This window comes from Carassius carassius, chromosome 44, assembly GCF_963082965.1.
Source record: "Carassius carassius chromosome 44, fCarCar2.1, whole genome shotgun sequence".
NCBI lineage: Eukaryota > Metazoa > Chordata > Actinopteri > Cypriniformes > Cyprinidae > Carassius > Carassius carassius.
Window position 1 is genome coordinate 6760764 of NC_081798.1, and position 9460 is coordinate 6770223.

Genomic DNA, 9460 nt, shown 5'->3' on the forward strand with positions numbered 1-9460 from the left:
AGACAGCCGAGAGACTTCGGCTTTAATCAATCCTCTACTTCGGAAAAGCCGAGTACCCAGGGAAAGAGCCGAGTGTCTTCGACAAAAACCTTTTCTCTGTACGGAAAATGCCGATTGTGCTCGGCTTTAAAGACGCTCTGGAGCTCCATAGAGACAGACAGGGATTGGGTCTGATAAAATGAACCGTGGCCATAATATTTTTGTCTGTTGGACGATATCTAATTACCATTTATTTTCACTATGAAATATAGTTTTGTCAGACCAAAATATGTTGGGTGAATATGGCTTGAATATTCTTTACACTCATTCAAATTCAAGTGGGAATAATTCTCTGAAACTCTCTCTCTCTCTCTCTTATATTGTGTGCAATCAGTCCAACGGAAGAGCGTGACGTCACAGGCGGGGTGACGTAGCGACCAGGAAGCTATAAAGCACGTGCGACGCAGCTGGCTACAACTTTGTGTCTTTCAGCAAGCGCTCTGTGTGTGCATGTTCAAAAGTCTGTCTTGTAAGTCTTATTTAGTGTTGTCTGTCTCAATAAAGCAACATAATGCCTAAGAGCAAAGCTAAGACCAGACATATGAAGGGCGAAACCAAATCACGCTATAAATTGTGTGTTCCTCCCTGCCAACGCTACATCACGGCTGGGGATACACATGATTTATGCGTGGTTTGCCTGGGGTCAAAGCACGCTGAGTCGGCTCTCGAGGGAGCCGATTGTCCGCATTGTGAACGATTGCCGATGCGGACGCTTCGATCCCGGAGGGCTCTCTTCGAGGAGGGAGCCTTCGCCAGCGTTCCCCGCTGCTGCACTCGTGGGGTTCGCAGGTGGATCTGGCGGAGGGTATAGAGACGGGCCAGTCCTTATCTCCTTCCTCATCTGCCAGATCCGGCGCCCAAACCCTGGGTTCGGAAGCACGCTCGTTGGTTTCTTCCCCCCAGGGTTCGGCGACACAGTCAATACCGTTGTCGACAGGTTCCAGGAGGCACGCAAACAGGCGGCGGCGTTCCAGAGTTTCCTCCCTCGTCGCGTTCGTGGGTTATCTGGGCGGGAGATACCCACGCCACAAGCGAGCTCCTCATACCGCGAGGCTCAAAAGCAGAGCGTCGCCACTCGTGCTCCCCCACGTCGGGACAGTGGGTCTAAGCGTTGCTCTGAGTCGGGGACTTCCAAAGCAAAATCAGATCTTCGTGGAATTATCGAAGCTAGGAAGTCCTTGACAAAGAGGTCCTGACGCCACAGTCGCAGTGACCATGAGGGTAGCCCCTACTGGGGTAGAGCGGTATCCACCTCATTATACGGTGCCCGTCTCACCCCAGTGCCCTCTGGAGGCCGGTCTGCCAACCCTGCCAGTGTTTCAGGGCGCAGCAGTCTCCCGCGAGTGTCACTCCCAGTTATGTCCGCCCGCGAGCGTAGCGGAGCTGGAAAACTCGCCACCCCTTCGGGGGCCTCTTACACCAGAGATCAGTCTCGAGAGAGGTTGATTTTAGCTCAGTCAGAGCAGATGGGGGTTCGACATCGAGGTGCCGTTCTGGCCCATATGGGGGAGCTGGGTTTGAGACTGAACGCCAAGAAGAGTGTACTTTCTCCAGTTCAGAGAACCACCTATCTAGGCGTAGTATGGGATTCGACCACGATGCAGGCACATATGTCTCCTGCTCGGATCGAGTCAATCCTTTCCTCAGTCAAGAGAGTCAGAGAAGGCCAGTCACTCACTGTCAAGCAGTTTCAGAGACTGTTAGGGCTCATGGCAGCTGCGTCCAACGTGATACCTTTTGGCCTCCTGCACATGAGGCCCCTACAGTGGTGGCTCAAGACCAAGGGGTTTTCCCCCGAGGGGAAATCCATTCCGAACTATCAAGGTCACGCGGCGATGCCTTCGTGCCTTAGACATATGGAAGAAACCTTGGTTCTTGAATCAGGGCCCGGTGCTGGGAGCTCTTGGCCGCCGTGTAACGCTAGCGACAGACGCGTCCCTCAGCGGTTGGAGTGCAGTCATGAGTGGCCACCCTGCCCGCGGTCTGTGGAGCGGTCGCCATCTGACATGGCACATCAATTGTCTAGAAATGCTAGCAGTATATCGAGCATTGAGATATTTCCTCCCAGACCTGAGAGTCTGTAATGTGTTAGTGCGCACCGACAACACATCGGTGGTCTCTTATATCAATCACCAGGGAGGTCTGTGTTCACGCCCCTTATACAAGCTGGTACACCAGATCCTCCTGTGGTCCCAGGGCAAACTCCTCTCATTAAGAGCAGTGTATATTCCTGGGAGATTGAATGTGGGAGCAGACATTCTGTCAAGACAGGGGCCGAGGCCCGGGGAATGGATGCTTCACCCCGAGGTGGTGAAGCAGATATGGCAGATATTTGGCAAAGGTGGACCTCTTCGCGACTCGAGAGACATCGCAATGTCCCCTCTGGTTCTCTCTAGTTCACCCAGCTCCACTGGGACTAGATGCCATGACACAGACTTGGCCGAGGCTTCATCTGTACGCCTTTCCCCCCATCGCTCTGATCTCGGGAGTTCTGGCGAGAGTACGCCGAGACGGGGTCCGTCTGTTATTAGTAGCCCCGTTCTGGCCGGGCCGAGTATGGTTCGCAGATCTGATCTCTCTCCTCAACGGCTCTCCATGGAAGATTCCGATCAGGACAGATCTACTCTCTCAGGTGCAGGGCAAAATAATCCACCCTCTCTCGGAGCTGTGGAAGTTGTGGGTGTGGCCCCTGAGGGGGCACAATTCATAGCTTCCGGTCTCTCAACTGAGGTTGTTGAGACCCTCCTCCAATCCAGAGCTCCCTCTACGAGGAAACTGTACGCCCTGAGGTGGAAACTCTTCACCTCATGGTGCAGAGACCGCCAACTTGACCCTGTTAACTGCCCGGTATGTACAGTTCTGGAGTTTCTACAAGCTAGGCTCTCTGCAGGGTTAACTCACTCCACCCTAAAGGTGTAAGGGGCGGCCATAGCTGCTTACCACGTCCCTTTCGCTGGTCAGTCAGTGGGTAGGCACCCCCTAGTTACACGTTTCCTCCGCGGTGCACTGAGGCTGAGACCTCCAGTACGGTCCCGTATTCCCCCGTAGGATTTGGTTGTGGTATTAGAGGCTCTCTGCAAAGCTCCATTCGAGCCAATTCAAGATATTTCAGATAGACATCTGACCCTTAAGACTGCCCTGTTACTGGCGATTACATCTCTAAAGAGAGCTGGAGAAATTCAGGCCCTCTCGGTGGCCCCTAACTACTTAGACTTTGCCCCTGGTATGGCCAAAGCATTCTTATACCCTCGAGCGGGTCATGTTCCTAAAGTTCCCTCTGTTACACCACAACCTATCGTACTGCAGGCCTTCTGCCCTCCTCCCTTTCGGGAGCCAGACCAGGAGAAGCTAAATTGAATGTGTCCAGTGCGAGCACTGGACGCATACGTCCACAGAGCTGCCCTGTGGAGAAAATCTGACCAATTGCTTGTTTGCTACGGTCCTCCTAAAAAGGGTTCCCCTGCCTCTAAGCAGACCCTTAGCCGTTGGATAGTCGAGGCTATCAACGTCTCCTATGAGTCCTCTGGTCTTCCACTTCCTTTGGGAGCCAAGGCTCACTCTACGTGGGGTATGGCTGCCTCTAAGGCCTTTCTAGCAGGTGTGTCCCTCTTGGACATCTGCAACGCTGCGGGATGGTCCACGCCCTCTACATTTGCCAGATTTTACAATCTTGATATGTGAGCCGCTCCTGGCTCTTCTGTCCTCTTGCCTTAGCTGTGCTCTTCGGATACACACTAGGCAGGGGTTTGGTAGTCTGGCAGCGTTGGCACATCGTTCCCCAAAAGCGCTCGACGCAGCTCGAGTTCCTGAAGAGGAACGTCCCTAGGTTACGAATGTAAGCCTAGTTCCTCGAAGGAATGAGACGCTGCGTCGCAGAGCCATACTCCCGGCACCCCTGCCGGCACTTGCTTCCCTACTCGAAGCTGAAGCCAGCTGCGTGGCACGTGCTTTTATAGCTTCCTGGTCGCTACGTCACCCCGCCTGTGACGTCACGCTCTTCCGTTGGACTGATTGCACACAATATTCAGAGTTGTTCTTGCCAAAGGCGTTCCCCAAAAGCGCTCGACGCAGCATCTCATTCCTTCGAGGAACTAGGGTTACATTCATAACCTAGGGACGTTTATTAGGCTACTTTGTGTTTTATGCCGTTTACCATTCAGTATTTTGTAGGGTAGTTCTATGTCCAACATTTTATTGAAGATCACTTAATTTTGTGGAAACACAGTACAGATTCCAACTCAGCTTCATGAAAATATGAATGAATGTTATGCATATATAAATATATATATGGATATATATATATGGGAAGTCGTGGCCTAATGGTTAGAGAGTTGGACTTGCAATCGAAGGGTTGTGAGTTCGAGTCTCGGGTCGGCAGGAATTGGGGGTGGGGGGAGTGCATGTACAGTGCTCTCTCCACCCTCAATACCACGACTTAGGTGCCCTTGAGCAAGGCATTGAACCTCCAACTGCTCCCTGGGCGCCGCAGCATAAATGGCTGCCCACTGCTCTGGGTGTGTGTTCACAGTGTGTGTGTGCACTTTGGATGGGTTAAATGCAGAGCACGAATTCTGAGTATGGGTCACCATACTTGGCTGAATGTCATGTCACTTTCATATATTTGGTTTGCTTGTGTTTACAAAACCATTCAGTCAAACTATTAAGGAAAAAAGATAACTTGAGAAAAAAAGAAGCTTAATATTGATAGAAAGAGAAGTACAACTCTTATATATAAAAAAGCACAGTGTACTAAATGTGTAACATATAATAATATTTATATTTTTATATTTATTTATTTTATTTTTTTATATTTATAAAGCTTTTATTTGTCACCATGTATAGGCTATATGCAGTATACAAAGTCAGACAGCTGGATTTAAGTCACGAATGGCATAGACTTTTTAATCTTGCTTGAAACACACACACACACACACGCACACACACCTAATTTCACTTAGATCACATACTGCTTAAAGGGACTCAAGCAGTCACTGAGAATGAGCGCAAAAAGACTTCAGGAAGTGTGAGTGTCAGAATGAAGCCTACAGGGACAAGAGCCCTAAAGAGATGTTTTTTATTAGACACTGTTCATTTAAAGTTCACTGTGCATTAGTATGTACTTGCATTTAGATCTGCATTTGCCTGCCATTCCAAGGTCGAGTCTAGCCCAGTGACTGTTCTTTCAGTTATTATGAGAAAAAACCCAAACATGCACACACCTGATGCCATCTCAGCTGTTGCCCTCGCCTTTTCCAGTGCAAACGAAGGACTGTCAAGATCAGCGTATGTGAAATGGCAAAGAACTGTTGTTTGTATGCGTACATTTTGGTGATACAGAAGAAGGACTAAGAATATTCCTTACAGGTGCATCACACAGACAGGTGTCCAAACTCATCACACCCTGAGACTGCAGAACACCTGGGTTCAGATGCCTTTAGGGACAAACAGAGGTCAATTTGATGCTTATTACTGAGAGCATGCATGTTACACTCAGTGTGCCAGTCACTCTGAATATTCTCTTCTCTTATTTTATTGTTACACTGTACTATTATAGTTTTTTTTTGTTAATATTTTGGATTAGATTTTATTTTTGTTTTCATTTTCATTTTAAAGTTTTTGTAATTTTTTGTTTTGTTTTTAATATATATAACTTTTTTTTATTAAGCTTTAATTAAATTTGGGTTATTTTTAGTGCTTTATATTAAACCACACACAAATAAATAAATAGACTTTTTATATTTTAATTATATCATTAATTACTCACCCTTGTGTCATTCCAAACCTGTTTTGTTCATCTTTGGAACACAAATTAAGATGTTTTTGATGAAATCTGAGAGCTCTCTGACCCCGCATAGACATCAACACAACTGAAAACTGAAACATGTAAAACAGTCCATGTGAAATCAGTGGGTCAACCTCAATTTTGCAAAGCTACAAGAAAACTTTTTGTGCTCTAAGAAAACAAAAATAACACTTTATTCAACAATTCTTCATTTATGTCTGTGCGCTGTGTTTAACAGATGAATACATATAAATTTAATTTGTTTCAGTATTACTACTTTTTGTTGTTTTTTGATCAAATGAATAAAAAAATATTCTGTAAAAACCTACTGTTTAGAGCCTATATAAACTACTCACTGTACTGTGTGCAAGTACTGTATAACTATTCCTCACACTCTCGTTTTTATCTGTTGCAGTTACAGTTTGTCAACGAGTAAAGTAACCAAACAAACCCCAATTGAGGTATGTACATTCTTATATGAGTCTTCAACTGTGCTTTAGATGAATTCTCATTCCTTTAATGCTTTGGATAAAGCATCTTAAAAAAAACTTTAATGAATATCAACCCACAATCATTTCAAGCACTTGTAGTGCACTATATAATAGGTAACTGAAGTTATGTAACACCCTTTTACTATGCTGCCATACTGCCTCAGGTTCAGCAGTAATATTTGAATGTGTGGTGGCATGGTGCCACTCATCGGTCCTAATTTCTCTGCCTTGGAAGAGGCTAGATGAATGGCATCTGGAGAAAAGTGCATTACAATAGAGCAGACATAAACCTCAGGACTGATGGAACGACCTGGGAAACAATCAACATAATTCTGATTCGCACCGCTGCTCACTCGCCAAGGAATTATGGCAGTGGCCAAGAAAGTCACTTAACCTGCACTGAGAGTCTGAGAGGTGCAACACAGCTCTCAGAACATTTACAGCATGGCTGGATCTCTTTCTCCTGCTGTGCCAACAGTTGCCACATTGAATAAGCATGCAAATCCCACAGTAAAACCGGTTCAGTCTGCATACCTAAGGGTTCTGAGCAGCTGAATAAAATAACAAGAGAAGAAAAACCCACATTGAATAAGGATAATATGGTTTGATTCTTTCCATGCTGGTTAACTGATGGGTCACCATCTTGCTAAAATGCAAAACATAACCATATAATAACATATGCTTCTCAAATTTTAAATGAAAAACTGTATCATATATATAATAGCACACCCAAAATTGCTAATTTTGTCATCAGTATTATTTTAGTTTTTTTTTTCATATTCTATAGTATTTATTAATATTCTGAATTATCTATAATTATTATTTTTTCAGTTTTTATTTTAATTTTAGTTTAGGTTTTAGTAATTTTGTAATGTGCTTTTGTCTTTTTTATTAGTTTTATTAGTGTTTTTTTATAGCTTTTTTATTTCAGTTTCAGTAATTTTTGTACTTCAACTTATTTTAGTTAGCTGCCAAGAAAACATTTCTAATGTTTAATATTTTTAAATAGCCTATTGTCTATATTATTAGTTTTGCTAATGATAATAAAATAATGATATATATATATATATATATATATATATATATATATATATATATATATATATATATATATATATATATATATAATTTTTTTTTACACAATTACTGTGAATGTTAATGGTGTCCAAAACAACACTGGACCCCATTGACCTTAATTGTATGGGCAAAAAAAAAAAAAAAAAAAAACAACACAATATATAGTTTTAGTCGAATAACTGAACTTTTTGAAAGGGGAACTGAGAAGGAACCATTTTTTAGGGCTGAAAATAAACATTTGGTCCAGTGCTGCAGTGTTGAACAATTCTGGCTGTTTGTGAATGAGCACTTCTTCTTATGAATTTCAGATTTTTCTGACAACCATATATAAACGGTGCAACGTTCAATTTGGTTTTAGCTCAATTTTCACACCAGGCTGCTAAACCAATCCCCATGCCCATACCAAAACACAAATGAAGTGAAATACGCTTAAATATAAAAGACAAAACAGGAGATTCTGGAATTGTGCTGTGTAAATGCGTTATCCCTCCTCTTATTCAGCACCACTAATCTGGCGAAAATAATCAGGATTAAAATTTGCACTTCGGGGGTGAAATGATTACAAATGAGAAGAAAAAAAACAAATAATGGGCAGACGCACAGACACAAATAATGCTTTCGATTTGCGCTTCTTTGTTAACTGCCGCAGTTAAAATGAACAAATGCAACCTGTTCATGAGCATGTCTACACAATGCGTGCTGTCCGTCATGATGCAGCTTTACAAGAGACGCTGCGTGCGCGCTCGCCGGTGACATTTGAACAGTCGCGAGTGTAAGACAGGTGCGACAGAGCTGGAGTGTTAACTCGGCCCTCACCCTCTTATCAGTGGTCAACAGACCATTTCACATCTGAATCCATGACAACAGGCTTAGCAAAGAGGTTGCTTAGCAGCAATGAGCGCCGAGCGGCCTATCAGTAGTAGTGACAACAGCTTTCTGATCTGCTGCAACATGCTGATTTAAAATATGTCTGACACTGACTTTAATTGACGAAACAAGTCTCGTTTTATTACCAGCGCAAGCAGTATGAGTATTGAATTGTGTAAGCATTGCGCGCATTTTCTGGATTCATTGAATGGATGCATGTGTAACTAGATCAATTGCAAGCTATCATTCGAACTGCAAATTACAAAGAGCTGCCTGGAATTAAAAATATAAGGAATTCGATTTAGACTACACTTAATTGGCACAGGAAGAATATAATGAGAAAAACGGATACATGTGGTTTCTTGACGTTCTAAGAAATGAAAGTAGGCTAAGTTTCTGATTTATTGCGATGTGATAGTAACTTTTGACTTAATGTTACTAATATAGTATTCAAATTGTTGACGATTTCAGAGGGAAATTAGAAGTGCACTTTTGAAAATGACCAAAAGAGGGCTCTCTTTCAGTATCTGTCGTCTACTGTATGACAAAACGTCCTCAGATTTCACAAATATTTATTCGGTTTTCATGCAAATGATTTGAATCAGATAGTTATTACTAGCAAAATTGTAAGTTTTTTTTCCGAAAAGGATTAAGAAATGGGTTAAAAAGTGACAGCAAAGACATTTATAATGTTGCTAAAGCTTTCAATTTCTGTTCTTCTGAAGTTAAATGTTGAAAAATGTGTATCATAGTTTGACAACTGTTATAATGGTTGATAATAAGAAATGTTTCTTGAGCAGCACATAAGCATATTAGAATGATTTCTGAAGGATCACGTGAGACATTTGTCACATTTGACGTCACAGGAATAAAATAATTTTAGAATATAAAAAAATACTTATTTAAAATTAAAAAAATATTTCACATTATGATTGTTTTTACTTTATTTTTTTAATTGAATACAGTCTGATGCGCATAAGAAACTAAGAAAGCATAAGAGAGAGAGAGAGAAAACTTCTACCCAAAACCTTTAAGCCACAATTTAAAATGATAGAATGATGATTATTTGAAATGTTTAATACACACATAAGCTTATCGACTTCTGCAAATTAAACCCTGGTCGAAATAGAAAGTGTGTGACTTTTTTGGTCAGTGGACAAAATTGCATTATACAAATATGCTGCACATGGTCAACGGAACAAAC